The sequence below is a fragment of the Loxodonta africana genome, chromosome 11, assembly GCF_030014295.1.
Source record: "Loxodonta africana isolate mLoxAfr1 chromosome 11, mLoxAfr1.hap2, whole genome shotgun sequence".
Classification (NCBI taxonomy): Eukaryota; Metazoa; Chordata; class Mammalia; order Proboscidea; family Elephantidae; genus Loxodonta; species Loxodonta africana.
Genome location: NC_087352.1, coordinates 9,124,929 through 9,139,742, shown reverse-complemented (window position 1 = coordinate 9,139,742; position 14,814 = coordinate 9,124,929).

The window sequence follows — 14,814 nt, the reverse complement described above, 5'->3', positions numbered from 1 at the left end:
TTTCTATCACCAAGGCCGTATTTTCCAACTATTGATCCTTCTTCTTTGTTTCCAACTTTCGCTTTCCAATTGCCAGTAATTATCAGTGCATCTTGATTGCATGTTTGATCGATTTCAGACTGCAGCAGCTGATAAAAATCTTCGATTTCTTCACCTTTGGCCCTAGTGGTTGGTGTGTAAATTTGAATAATAGTTGTATTAACTGGTCTTCCTTGTAGGCGTATGGATATTATCCTATCACTGACAGCATTGTACTTCAGGATAGATCTTGAAACGTTCTTTTTGACGATGAATGCAACACCATTACTCTTCAACTTGTCGTTCCCAGCATAGTAGACTATATGACTGTCCAATTCAAAATGGCCAATACCAGTCCATTTCAGCTCACTTTCACCAACATAAACGGTGAATATACACATGGACCTTGCCAGACGGAATACACAGAAATCAAACTGACTACATCTGTGGAAAGAGACAATGGAAAAGCTCAATATCATCAGTCAGAACAAAGCCAGGGGCCGACTGTGGAACAGTTCATCAATTGCTCATATGCAAGTTCAAGCTGAAACTGAAGAAAATCAGAGTAAGTCCTCGAGAGCCAAAATATGACCTTAAGTATATCCCACCTGAATTTAGAAACCATCTGAAGAATACATTTGACGCACTGAACACTAGTGACTGAAGACCAGATGACTTGTGGAATGACAGCAAGGACATCATCCATGAAGAAAGCAAAAGGTCACTGAAAAGACAGGAAAGAAAGAAAAGACCAAGATGGATGTCAGAGGAGACTCTGAAACTTGCTCTTGAGTGTCGAGCAGCTAAAGCAAAAGGAAGAATTGATGATGTAAAAGAGCTGAACAGAAGATTTCAAAGGGCCTCTCGAGAAGACAAAGTAAAGTATTATAATGACATGTGCAAAGAGCTGGAGATGGAAAGCCAAAAGGGAATAACACGCTCAACGTTTCTCAAGCTGAAAGAATTGAAGAAGAAATTCAAGCCCTGAGTTGCAATAGTGAAGGATTCCGTGGGGAAAATATTAAAAGACACAGGAAGCATCAAAAGAAGATGGAAGGAATACACAGAGTCATTATACCAAAAAGAATTAGTCAATATTCAACCATTTCAAGAGGTGGCATATAATCAGGACGGTCCTGAAGGAAGAAGTCCAAGCTGCTCTGAAGACATTGGTGAAAAACAAGGCTCCAGGAATTGGTGGAATATCAATTGAGATGTTTCAACAAACAGATGCAGTGCTGGAGGTGCTCACTCATCTATGCCAAGAAATATGGAAGACAGCTTCCTGGCCAACTGACTGGAAGAGATCCATATTTATGCCTATTCCCAAGAAAGATGATCCAACCGAATGTGGAAATTATAGAACAATATCATTAATATCATACGCAAGCAAAATTTTGCTGAAGATCATTCAAAAATGGCTGCAGCAGTATATCGACAGGGAACTGCCAGAAATTCAGGCCTGTTTCAGAAGAGGACGTGGAACCAGGGATATCATTGCTGATGTCAGATGTATGCTGGCTGAAAGCAGAGAATACCAGAAGGATGTTTTCCTGTGTTTTATTGACTATGCAAAGGCATTCGACTGTGTGGATCATAACAAATTATGGATAACACTGCGAAGAATGGAAATTCCAGAACACTTAATTGTGCTCATGAGGAACCTTTACATAGATCAAGAGGCAGTTGTTCAGACAGAAGAAGGGAATACTGATTGGATTAAAGTCAGGAAAGGTGTGCGTCAGGGTTGTATTCTTTCACCATACCTATTTAATCTGTATAGTGAACAAATCATACGAGAAGCTGGAGTATATGAAGAATGGGGCGTCAGGATTGGAGGAAGACTCATTAACAACCTGTGTTATGCAGATGACACAACCTTGCTCGTTGAAAGTGAAGAGGATTTGAAGCACTTACTAATGAAGATCAACGACCACAGCCTTCAGTATGGATTGCACCTCAACATAAAGAAAACAAAAATCCTCACAACTGGACCAATGAGCAACATCATGATAAACGGAGAAAAGATTGAAGTTGTCAAGGATTTCATTTTACTTGAATGCACAATCAACAGCCATGAAGCAGCAGTCAAGAAATCAAAAGACGCATTGCATTGGGCAAACCTGCTGCAGAGGACCTCTTCAAAGTGTTGAAGAGCAAAGATGTCACCCTGAAGACTAAGGTGAGCCTGACCCAAGGCATGGTATTTTCAATTACATCATACGGATGTGAAAGCTGGACAATGAATAAATAAGACTGAAGAAGAGTTCACGCCTTTGAATTGTGGTGTTGGTGAAGAATATTGAATACACCACGGACTGCCAAAAGAATGAACAAATCTGTTTTGAAAGAAGTGCAGCCAGAATGCTCCTTAGAGGCAAGGATGGCGAGACTGTGTCTTACATACTTTGGACATGTTGTCAGGAGGGATCAGTCCCTGGAGAAGGACATCATGCTTGGCAGAGTACAGGGTCAGTGGAAAAGAGGAAGACCCTCAGTGAGGTAGATTGACACAGTGGCTGCAACAATGAGCTCAAGCATAATAATGATTGTAAGGATGTCGCGGGACTGGGCAGTGTTTCGTTCTGTTGTACATAGGGTCGCTATGAGTTGGAACTGATTCGATGGCACCTAACAACAACAAAAAACACCACCTGTCCTGACTCAGCTTGATCCTCCACTCTTCACTGGGCCTCTCTGTTTCTACCTCCATCATGTCATCCCATTTTAAATACGCTTTGGAATAACTAGTTATTCAAGGTGTGTTGTTCCATACAGAATACAAATGCCAGCTGCGTGTATCTTCACCTCCTTAGAAACCTTGAGCCTGACCCCCATAATTTCCAAGGCCTTGGATGTTTGAAGTTTTTCCAGGGATTGACACTATCAGGACCCGTTTTATTAGTCTAGACTTCCCTGCAAAATCTGCCTCTGCCTCCCAACAACCCAACCATAGAACTCAGTCTCCCCTTCATTATCTCCCGAAGAATCCAGTTTAAGAAATAAAGCTGTCAGTGAATCATGAGCCTTTTTAAAAGACACTGTAAGATGACACAGGGGAAAGATGACAGGACAGTGTAGAAAATAATAAACTGTTAGAGTGCTGGTTCTTCTCCCAAAGCCTCTTCCAGGCAGCTCTGCCCATGAAGACTCTCAGCTCTCCCCAGCCCCTCTCCCATTCAGGCAGTGTCTCACCTGGCTAGTCCCTCTCTGGTCTCTCCCAGGTCCTCTCCTTCCCCATCATTCACATCCTTCCCCACTTTTATACTGATCAGTTTGTACTCCAAGTCTATGCCTCACCTATACATCTAAACCCGTCCTGATTTGGAGAGTGGTGAGACTTCCAAGCCCATCTTTTAGCATAATCTGAACAACTAAGAGAATATATATATATATATATATATTTATGTATATCCCCTCCCAGAAAAAAAAAAATCAAACCTCTTACTGTCTAGTTGATTGCTACTCATGGCAACCCCTTGTGTTAAAAAATAGGATTGTGCTCCGTGGGGGTTTCTGGGCTGTTATATCTACAGAAGCAGACCACCAGGACTTTCTTTCGAGGTGCCACTGGGTGGGTTTGAACCACCAACCTTAGGTTAACAGCTGAGTGCAAAAGGTTTTGCACCTTCTTGGGATTTATATATATATCCACTATATAGGGTTGCTTTGAGTCAGAATCTCCAATTCAGGGACCCGTCTGTCACAGGCAGGTCGGGGGTGAGAACTGCTTGTGAAGTGTCAAGCGGGAGAGCTCAAAGACGGCAGTCCCTATTCTCCACCAGGGCAGGTAGTCATGGGAGAATGTGATCCCAGTACATTTACTATTTTTCCTTAGGAAAAGTCACAAATGCAGATTGACTAATTTTAAAATATTTTTTCACATTTTTAGAAACACTTGTTGCAGGTCAAAGAAAACAAAAAACCAAACCCTTTGCTGTCGAGTTGATTCTGACTCCTAAAAACCCTAAAGGACAAGGTAGAACTGCCCCATAGGGTTTCCAAGGGGCACCTGATAGATTTGAACTGTTAATCTTTTGGTTAGCAGCCTTAGCTCTTAACCACTAGGCCACCAGGGTTTCCAGGCCAAAGAATGATGTTATTTTACATATATTGTTTGCCAGAGGGTACACACTGCTTTCTACAGGCTTAGGTGTCAAAGAGGCTGAAACTGAGGCCTTGAACGTTCATGTAGCTTACCTGGTGTCACACAGCAAGTCAAGGTCAGAGCCATGGTGGGGGATGGGCCCTCATGCTCAGGCTATCTTCCATCCACTGCAGGACCTTCCCACCTTGGACAGGCCAGTAAAGCCCAGGATGCCCAAGGCTTGGGACCTGGGTGTCAGTAAGGGTTTGTGTGGGGAGGATTTCAAGCTCTGGAACATCCTTCACAAATCACACGATGAGCAGAAGCTCTTGAAGTAAAACAGGTGAAAACAACAGTTGTTTATATCCCCGGACTTCCTCCGAGTAGTTTGAAAGCTAGTGGAGCAAGAAAATAGGTGGTTCATCTGTCCATAAGCAGTTACGCACCCACCCATGCATCACCCAGATGCCCATTTGGACACATGCCCACACACTGGTACATGATACCACCAGCCCTTCCATCCACCCACCTACTATTCATCCATAATTCTGCTGTCCCACCCATTGTTCAACTGTCCATCACATCTACCCACCAACCCAGATAACCACTCAGACACGTGCCTGTTCTTGCACCATATCACCTATCCATCCATCCGTCCGTCCGTCCGTCCGTCCGTCCGTCCGTCCGTCCCTCCGTCCCTCCGCCCCTCCGCCCCTCCGCCCCTCCGCCCCTCCGTCCCTCCATTCATCTACCCCTCTATTCATACATCACTTTATGCTCCCACCCATCTATCTGATTGTCCATTGCACCTACCCATCCACCAAGCGTCTATCCAGATACCCACTCTGACACCTGCCCCCTTACTCATACATCATGCCATCAACCCATCCATTGACCCGCTTGTCATTCATCTATCCCTCCATTCATCCATCCCTTTGCACTCTAAGCCATCTACTCATTTACTTCTCCCACCAACCAACAACTCATGTGTCTACCCAGATACCCACTCAGAAACTTTCTGCCCACTTGTACATCATACCACCAACCCATCCGTCCACCCACCCATCCATCCACTCCACGTACTATTCATTCATATCTCTAACCTCCCAACCATCTATTCATCTGTCCATTGCACACACCCACCTGCTCATGCGTCTACACAGATAGCCACTCAGACACCTGCCCACATATTCATATACCATACCACCCACCCACCCATCCAGCCATCCATCCATCCATACACCTGACGTTCATCCATCACTTTACCCTCCCACCCAACTCATTCACCCATCGCTCCTACTGACCCACCCATGCGTCTGCCTAGACACTCACTGAGGCACGTATCTGCCCACTCATCATACCACTAACCCAACCACCCAACCATCCATGTATTCATCCTTACAACATTCATTCATTAATTCATCCCTCCGTTCATCCATCCCTCCGTACATTCATATATTCACCCTTCCCTCCATTCATCAGTCACTCTATCTTCCTGCCATTCTAATCATCTATCCACTTACTCCCTTCAGTCAGCCACCCATCCATACATACATCCACCCATGCACCTACCATTCATACATCGATCTACACCTCCACCTGTCTCTTCACCTGTTTCCTCAGTTCCCCACTACACTCACCCATCCATCTATCCATCCATCCCTCCATCCACTATTGGTCATTTACTATATGCTCTGCATGGTTAGGTACAAGGGACACAGGGATGAGGAGGAGGCCCACAGACCCTGCTCATATGGAACTCACAGCTCAACCTTCTTCCCACCCCAACAGCCTACTGGCTATAAATATTCCCACCTGCCCCTGCCCGTTTCCTGACACCGTCTGGATTTTCTTCCTAACTGTGACATGGCCAGAATACCTGGCCATCCTCTGCCCCACCTGAGCCTGCCCAAAGATGTTTAACCTGATTCTGTGCCTTTGCCCAGCAGAAAACATAGCACCAGGGCCCAAGGTGCTAGACATGGGGTACACACAGCCTGCCAGACCATACAATTGGGAGCCTGGCAGCACCCCCAGTGGTCCCACTCACGCCTGGCTTGTCTGGCTGCCTGGAGCCCTGGGGTGTTGTGTTCTGCAATGGGTGCAGCAAGAGGGTGGCAAAGCCCATGAACCTCTACACGACCAGAAAAGCCACTAGGCCAAGAAGCTGCATGCAAGTCCCTAGCATAGCAAAGCCTTCCAGTTCAAGAAGAACCTGCAGTCCCACAGCAGCAGGCACTCTGGTGATCCAGGCTTGGCCCTGGGCCTGCTGCACGAACACAACTGCCAGAAGGCCTGCTGCGAGTTCATCAAGACTTTCTATTGGTGTGGGCACCTGGTGAGCCACTACAAGACTCACTCATACGTGCGGCTCTTCCCTGCTGGCAGTATAGCCAGGGCTTCAGTTGCCACCAGCATGTGCTGCGCCGCCAGTGGATCCACAGGTGTGTGGTCACAGCATCCACTGTTGCGCCTGGGCCTGGACCAATGCCCGGGCATTTCCCTGCTTGGTCCCTGGCCTAGCAGGACCCTACATTGCACTGATTGTCCCAGTGCTGCCCACGGGCCGTCATCCATGGCTGCAATTCCCCACCAGGCCCTTCTCCTCTCCCCATTCTCTTCTTGTTTCTACCACCTTCTCCAGTGTCTGAGCCTTTCAGTGCTCTGTTCTGTTCTTCACCTCCCACATCTCACCTTCTGTTCAGTTCTCCCATTTTCATCTTTCCAGATCCTTGTCTCTCCCACACTGGAAATGGTGCCTATATATATATATATGACCATCCTTCTCACCCTTCGTCTCTCTTTCTCCATGGCCTAGCATCCTTCTCCCTCCTCCTTCTTTCTCCCCCTTGTCCTGCCCTACCTGGGGATGTGGGAGCAAAGATGAGGCCCCAGAGCCAGGCATCCCAGGGCCATTAAAGAAGAGCTCAAAAGGAGCCATTTGCAGAGCACCCCTGAAGAGAAGGGACTAGATCTTGTCCCGTGGAGCCCCCAGGACAGAGTCAGGACTGGATAAGTCAGGGTACTGGTGGGGGATGCTCTGTCTCCTTTTTGCAGCCAGACAAAGCATGGGTTAGTCAGGGGTGCCTTCTGGGGGAGCGAGTAGACCATGTTCACTAGCATCCACAGAGTAATGAAGCCACTGACCCAGTGTGTGTCCAGACAGTGTTCTGTCCACACCATCCTCCCAACAATCAGAGCAGAGGGCCTGGGTGGGGGAACTTAGCAAGGCGGGTTCCCTGGTCTCCACCTGAGACTTCCCCAGTGTGAGGGAGGCATTTTTATTTTTTCATATTTTTAATAGATTTTTTTAAAAATAATTTTTATTGTGCTTTAAGTGAAAGTTTACAAATCAAGTCAGTCTCTCACACAAAAACCCATATAAACCTTCCTACGCACTCCCAATTACTCTCCCCCTAATGAGACCTTTTAACGAGACCACCTTCTCTCTCCCTCCACTCTCTCATTTTGTGTCCTTTTCACCAGCTTCTAACCCCCTCCACCCTCTCATCTCCCCTCCAGGCAGGAGATGCTTAACATAGTCTCAAGTGTCCACCTGATCCAAGAAGCTCACTCCTCACCAGTATCCCTCTCCAACCCATTGTCCAGTCCAATCCATGTCTGAAGAGTTGGCTTCAGGAATGGTTCCTGTCCTGGGGCAACAGAAGGTCTGGGGGCCATGACCACCGGGGTCCTTCCAGTCTCAGTCAGACCATTAAGTCTGGTCTTATGACAATTTGTGGTCTGCATCCCACTGCTCTCCTGCCCCCTCAGGGGTTCTCTGTTGAGTTCCCTGTCAGGGCAGTCATTGGTTGTAGCCAGGCACCATCTAGTTCTTCTGGCCTCAGGATGATGTAGTCACTGGTTCATGTGGCCCTTTCTGTCTCTTGGGCTTGTAATCACCTTGTGTCCTTGGTGTTCTTCATTCTCCTTTGATCCAGGTGGGTTGAGACCAATTGATGCATCTTAGACGGCTGCTTGCTAGCGTTTAAGACCCCAGGCGCCACTCTTCAAAGTGGGATGCAGAATGTTTTCTTAATAGATTTTATTATGCCAATTGACTTAGATGTCCCCTGAAACCATGGTCCCCAGACCCCTGCCCCTGCTACGCTGGCCTTCGAAGCATTCAGTTTATTCAGGAAACTTCTTTGCTTTTGGTTTAGTCCAATTGTGCTGACCTCCCCTGTATTGTGTGCTGTCTTTCCCTTCACCTAAAGTAGTTCTTATCTACTATCTAATTAGTGAATGTCCCTCTCCCACCCTCCCTCCCTCCCCGCTCTCGTAGCCACAAAAGAATGTTTTCTTCTCAGTTTAAACTATTTCTCAAGTTCTTATAATAGTGGTCTTATACAATATTTGTCCTTTTGCTACTAATTTCATTCAGCATAATGCCTTCCAGGTTCCTCCATGTTATGAAATGTTTCACAGATTCGTCACTGTTCTTTATCGATGTATAGTATTCCATTGTGTGAATATGCCATAATTTATTTATCCATTCATCCGTCGATGGACATCTTGGTTGCTTCCAGCTTTTTGCTATTGTAAACAGTGCTGCAATAAACATGGGTGTGCATGTATCTGTTCGTGTAAAAGCTCTTATTTCTCTAGGATATATTCCAAGGAGTGGGATTGCTGGATTGTATGGTAGTTCTATTTCTAGCTTTTTAAGGAAGTGCCAAATTGATTTCCAAAGTGGTCGTACCATTTGACATTCCCACCAGCAGTGTAGAAGTGTTCCAATCTCTCCAATATTTATTATTTTGTTTTTTGGATTAATGCCAGCCTTGTTGGAGTGAGATGAAATCTCATTGTAGTTTTGATCTGCATTTCTCTAATAGGCTAATGATTGTGAACATTTTCTCATATATCTGTTAGCTACCTGAATGTCTTCTTTAGTGAAGTGTCTAGTCATATCTTTGGCCCATTTTTTAATTGGGTTATTTGTCTTCTTGCAGTTGAGTTTTTGCAGTATTATGTAGATTTTAGAGATCAGGCGCTGGTTGGAAATGTCATAGCTAAAAACTTTTTCTCTGCCTGTAGGTAGTCTTTTCCCTCTTTTGGTGAAGTCTTTGGATGAGCATAAGTGTTTGATTTTTAGGAGCTCCCAGTTATCTAGTTTTTCTTTTACTTCTTTATAATGTTTTCTATACTGTTTATGCCATGTATTAGGGCTCCTAACGTTATCCCTATTTTTTTCTTCCATGATATTTATCATTTTAGATTTTATATTTAGGTCTTTGATCCATTTTGAGTTAGTTTTTGTGCATGGAGTGAGGCATGGGTCTTGTTTCATTTTTTTTGCAGATGGATATCCAGTTATGCCAGCACCATTTGTTAAAAAGACTGTCTTTTCCCCATTTAACTGTTTTGAGGCCTTTGTCTAATACCAGCTGCTCATATGTGGATGGATTTATGTCTGGATTCTCAATTCTGTTCCACTGGTCCACGTATCTGTTGTTGTACCAGTACCAGGCTGTTTTGACTACTGTTGCGGTATAGTAGGTTCTAAAATCAGGGAAAGTAAGGCCTCCCACTTTGTTCTTCTTTTTCAATAGTGCCTTATTTACCTGGGGCCTCTTTCCCTTCCATATGAAATTGGTGATTTGTTTCTCCATCTCACTGAAGAATGTCTTTGGGATTTGGATCGGAATTGCATTAAATGTATAGATCGCTTTTGGTAGAATAGACATTTTTATAATGTTAAGTCTTCCTATCCACGAGCAAGGTATGTTCTTCCACTTCTGTAAGTCTCTTTTGGTTTCTTTCAGAAGAGTACTGTAGTTTTCTTTGTATAAGTCCTTTACATCTCTGGTAAGATTTATTCCTAAGTATTTTATCTTCTTGGGGGCTACCGTGAATGGTATTGATTTGGTGATTTCCTCTTCGATGTTCTTTTTGTTGGTGTAGAGGAATCCAACTGATTTTTGTATGTTTATCTTGTATCCCAATACTCTGCTGAACTCTTCTATTAGTTTCAGTAGTTTTCTGGAGGATTCTTTAGGGTTTTCTGTGTATAAGATCATGTCATCTGCAAATAGAGATACTTTTACTTCTTCCTTGCCAATCTGGATGCCCTTTATTTCTTTATCTAGCCTAATTGCTCTGGCTAGGACTTCCAGCACAATGTTGAATAAGAGTGGTGATAAAGGGCATCCTTGTCTGGTTCCCGATCTCAGTGGGAATGTTTTCAGGCTCTCTCCATTTAGGGTGATGTTGGCTGTTGGCTTTGTATAAATGCCCTTTATTATGTTGAGAAATTTTCCTTCTATTCCTCTTTTGCTGAGAGTTTTTATCATGAATGAGTGTTGAACTTTGTCAAATGCCTTTTCTGCATCAATTGATAAAATCATGTGATTCTTGTCTTTTGTTTTACTTATGTGGTGGATTACATTAATTGTTTTTCTAATGTTGAACCATCTCTGCATACCTGGTATGAATCCCACTTGGTCATGGTGGATTATTTTTTTGATATGTTGTTGAATCCTATTGGCTAGAATTTTTGTTGAGGATTTTTGCAACTACATTCATGAGGGATATAGGTCTATAATTTTCTTTTCTTGTGGTGTCTTTACCCGATTTTGGTATCAGGGATATGGTGGCTTCATAGAATGAATTTGGTAGTATTCCATCCTTTTCTATGCTCTGAAATACCTTTAGTAGTAGTGGTGTTAACTCTTCTCTGAAAGTTTGGTAGAAATCTGCAGTGAAGCCGTCCGGACCAGGGCTTTTTTTTTTTAATTAACTTTTATTGAGCTTCAAGTGAACGTTTACAAATCAAGTCAAACTATCACATATAAGTTTATATACATCTTACTCCGTACTCCCACTTGCTCTCCCCCAATGAGTCAGCCCTTCCAGTCTCTCGTGACAATTCTGCCAGCTTCCAACTCTCTCTATCCTCCCATGCCCCCTCCAGACAGGAGATGCCAACACAGTCTAAAGTGTCCACTTGATACAAACAGCTCACTCTTCATCAGCATCTCTCTCCTACCCACTATCCAGTCCCTTTCATGTCTGATGGGTTGTCTCCGGGAATGGTTCCTGTCCTGGGCCAACAGAAGGTTTGGGGACCATGACCGCTGGGATTCCTCTAGTCTCAGTCAGACCATTAAGTATGGTCTTTTTATGAGAATTTGGGGTCTGCATCCCACTGATCTCCTGCTCTCTCAGGGGTTCTCTGTTGTGCTCCCTGTCAGGGCAGTCATCGATTGTGGCCGGGCACCAACTAGTTCTTCTGGTCTCAGGATGCTGTAGGTCTCTGGTTCATGTGGCCCTTTCTGTCTCTTGGGCTCTTAGTTATCGTGTGACCTTGGTGTTCTTCATTCTCCTTTGATCCAGGTGGATTGAGACCAATTGATGCATCTTAGATGGCCGCTTGTTAGCATTTAAGACCCCAGACACCACATTTCAAAGTGGGATGCAGAATGTTTTCATAATAGAATTATTTTGCCAATTGACTTAGCAGGTTTTTTTTTTTGTTGGGAGTTTTTTGATTACCTTTTCAATCTCTTCTTTTGTTATGGGTCTATTTAGTTGTTCTACCTCTGTTTGTGTTAGTTTAAGTAGGTAGTGCGTTTCTAGGAATTCAGCCATTTCTTCAAGGTTTTCAAATTTGTTTGAGTATAGTTTTTCATAGTAACCTGATATGATTCTTTTAATTTCAGTTGGGTCTGTTGTAATAGCGCCCATCTCATTTCTTATTTGGGTTATTTGCTTCCTCTACTGTTTTTCTTTTGTCAGTTTGGCCAGTGGTTTATCAATTTTGTTGAGTTTTTCAAAAAACCAGCTTTTGGTCTTGTTAATTCTTTCAGTTGTTTTTCTGTTTTCTATTTCATTTAGTTCAGCTCTAATTTTTATTATTTGTTTTCTTCTGGTGCCTGTGGGTTTCTTTTGTTGCTCTCTTTCTACTTATTCAAGTTGTAGGGATAGTTCTTTGACTTTGGCCCTTTCTTCTTTTTGGATGTGTGCATTTATTGATATAAATTGGCCTCTGAGCACCGCTTTTGCTGTGTCCCAAAGGTTCTGATAAGAAGTGTTTTTATTCTCATTGGATTCTCTGAATTTCTTTATTCCATCCTTAATGTCTTCTATAATCCAGTCTTTTTTGAGCAGGTTTTTTTTTTTTTTTTATTGTTTAGTTCCCAAGCATTTGATTTCTTTTCCCGTTATTGATTTCCACTTTTATGGCCTTATGGTCAGAGCAGATGCTTTGTAATATTTCCATGTTTTGGATTCTGCTAAGGCTTGCTTTATGACCTAATATGTGGTCTATTCTAGAGAATGTTCCATGTGTACTAGAAAAGAAAGTATAGTTGGCTGCTGTTGGGTAAAGCGTTCTGTATATGTCTACGAGGTCAAATTGGTTGATTGTGGCATTTAGATCTTCCGTGTCTTTTTTGAGCTTCTTTCTGGATGTCCTGTTCTTCACTGAAAGTGGTGTGTTGAAGTCTCCTACTATTATTGTGGAGCTGTCTATCTCACTTTTCAATGCTGATAGAGTTTGTTTTATGTATCTTGTAGCCCTGTCATTGGGTCCATAAATAATATGGTTATATCTTCTTGGTGTATTGTCCCTTTAATCATTATATACTGTCCTTCCTTATCCTTTCTGATGGATTTAACTTTAAAGTCTGTTTTGTCACAAATTAATATTGCCACTCCTGCTTTTTTGTTGTTTGCTTGATATATTTTTTTCCATCCTTTGAGTTTTAGTTTGTTTATGTCTCTAAGTCTAAGATGTGTCTCTTGTAGGCAGCATATAGACGGATCTTGTTTTTTAATCCATTGTGCCACTCTCTGTCTCTTTATTGGTGCGTTTAGTCCATTTACATTCAGGGTAATTATGGATAGGTATGAATTTAGTTCTATCATTTTGATGTCTTTTTTTGTGTGTGTTGACAGCTTCTTTTTCCAACTTGATTTTATGTGCTGAGTAGATTTTCTTTATATATTGTCTTTTCCTCATATTTGTTGTTGTTGATTTTGTTTCTGCTGAGTCTGTATTTTTCCCTTGTATTTTATTTTGATGAGTAGGATAGTTTGTCTCCTTTGTGGTTACCTTATTATTTACCTTTATTTTTCTAAATTTATAACTTTTATTTCTTTGTATCGCCGTATCTTCCTCTCCATATGGAAGGTGTATGATTACATTTTTTAGTCCCTCTTTAGCATTTTAATGTTGTCTTCTTTTATATAGTAACATTGCCGTTACTGTGTATTGGGTTTTTTTTTTTTTTAAAACTTGCTTTGTGTGTGTGGTTTTTTGTTTTTGTTTTTTTTTTTTGGATTCCCCTGTCTGGGTTGACTTCTGGTTGCTCTACCCAGTGTTCTAGTCTTGGGTCGATATCTGATATTATTGATTTTCTAACCAAAGAACTCCCTTTAGTATTTCTTGTAGTTTTGGTTTGGTTTTTACGAATTCCCTCAACTTGTGTTTATCTGGAAATGTCTTAATTTCACCTTCATATTTAAGAGACAGTTTTGATGGATATCTGATTCTTGGCAGGCAATTTTTTTCCTTCAATTTTTTAAATATGTCATCCCATTGCCTTCTTGCCTGCATGGTTTCTGCTGAGTAGTCTGAGCTTATTCTTATTGAATCTCCCATGTAGGTGACTTTTCTTTTATCCCTCGCTGCTCTTATAGTTGTCTCCTTATCTTTGGTTTTGGCAAGTTTGATTATAATATGTCTTGGTGACTTTCTTTTAAGATCTACCTTATGTGGAGTTCGATGAGCATCTTGGATAGATATCTTCTTATCTTTCACAATATCAGGGAAGTTTTCTGCTGACAAATCCTCAACAATTTTCTTTGTATTTTCTGTTATCCCTCCCTGTTCTGGTACTGCAATCACTCATAGGCTATTTCTCTTGATAGAGTCTCACATGATTCTTAAGGTTTCTTCATTTTTTTAAAATTCTTTTATCTGACTTTTCTTCAAATATATTAGTGACAAGTGATTTATCTTCGAGTTCAGAAATTTCAGCTTCTACTTGCTCAATTCTGGTCCTCTGACTTTCTATTGAGTTATCTAATTCTGTAATTTTATTGTTAATCTTCTGAATTTCTGATTGCTGTCTGTCTATGGATTTTTCCAGCTTATTAAACTTTTTATTATGTTCCTGAATAATCTTTCTGAGTTCTTCAGTTGCTTTATCTGTGTGTTCCTTGGCTTGTTCTGCATATTGCCTCATCTCCTTCCTGATGTCTTGAAGAGTTCTGTATATTAAACTTTAGTATTCTGCAACTGGTAATTCCAGGAATGCACTTTCATCTAAAAGATCCCTGGATTCTTTGTTTTGAGAGCCTGTTGAGGTGATCATGGTCTGTTTCTTTATGTGACTTGATATTGACTGTTGTCTCCAGGCCATCTATAAGTTATTGTATTAGTTTATGCTTGCTTACTGTGTTGTAGCTGCTTGCTTTGTTTTGTTTTGGTATACCCCTATGGGTTGTTTGAGTGAGCTATTTTCACCTTTGGAGCTCTGGTGTCCTGTCCCCAGCTGGCTAGAGCTGTTATCAAGTATATCAGTCTAGGAGTCCATTCAGTTTTCTTGTATGAATTCAGCTCAGATTTCTAGGTAGCTGATATCAAGTGTGTGGTACAGACTCTGTCCTACAGTCTTAGAGGGGCAGGGGTGATTGGCTTATATACCCGTATCTAATTGCAGCAGGGGGTCATGCTCTGAACAAGGCAGGGGGCTGAGAAC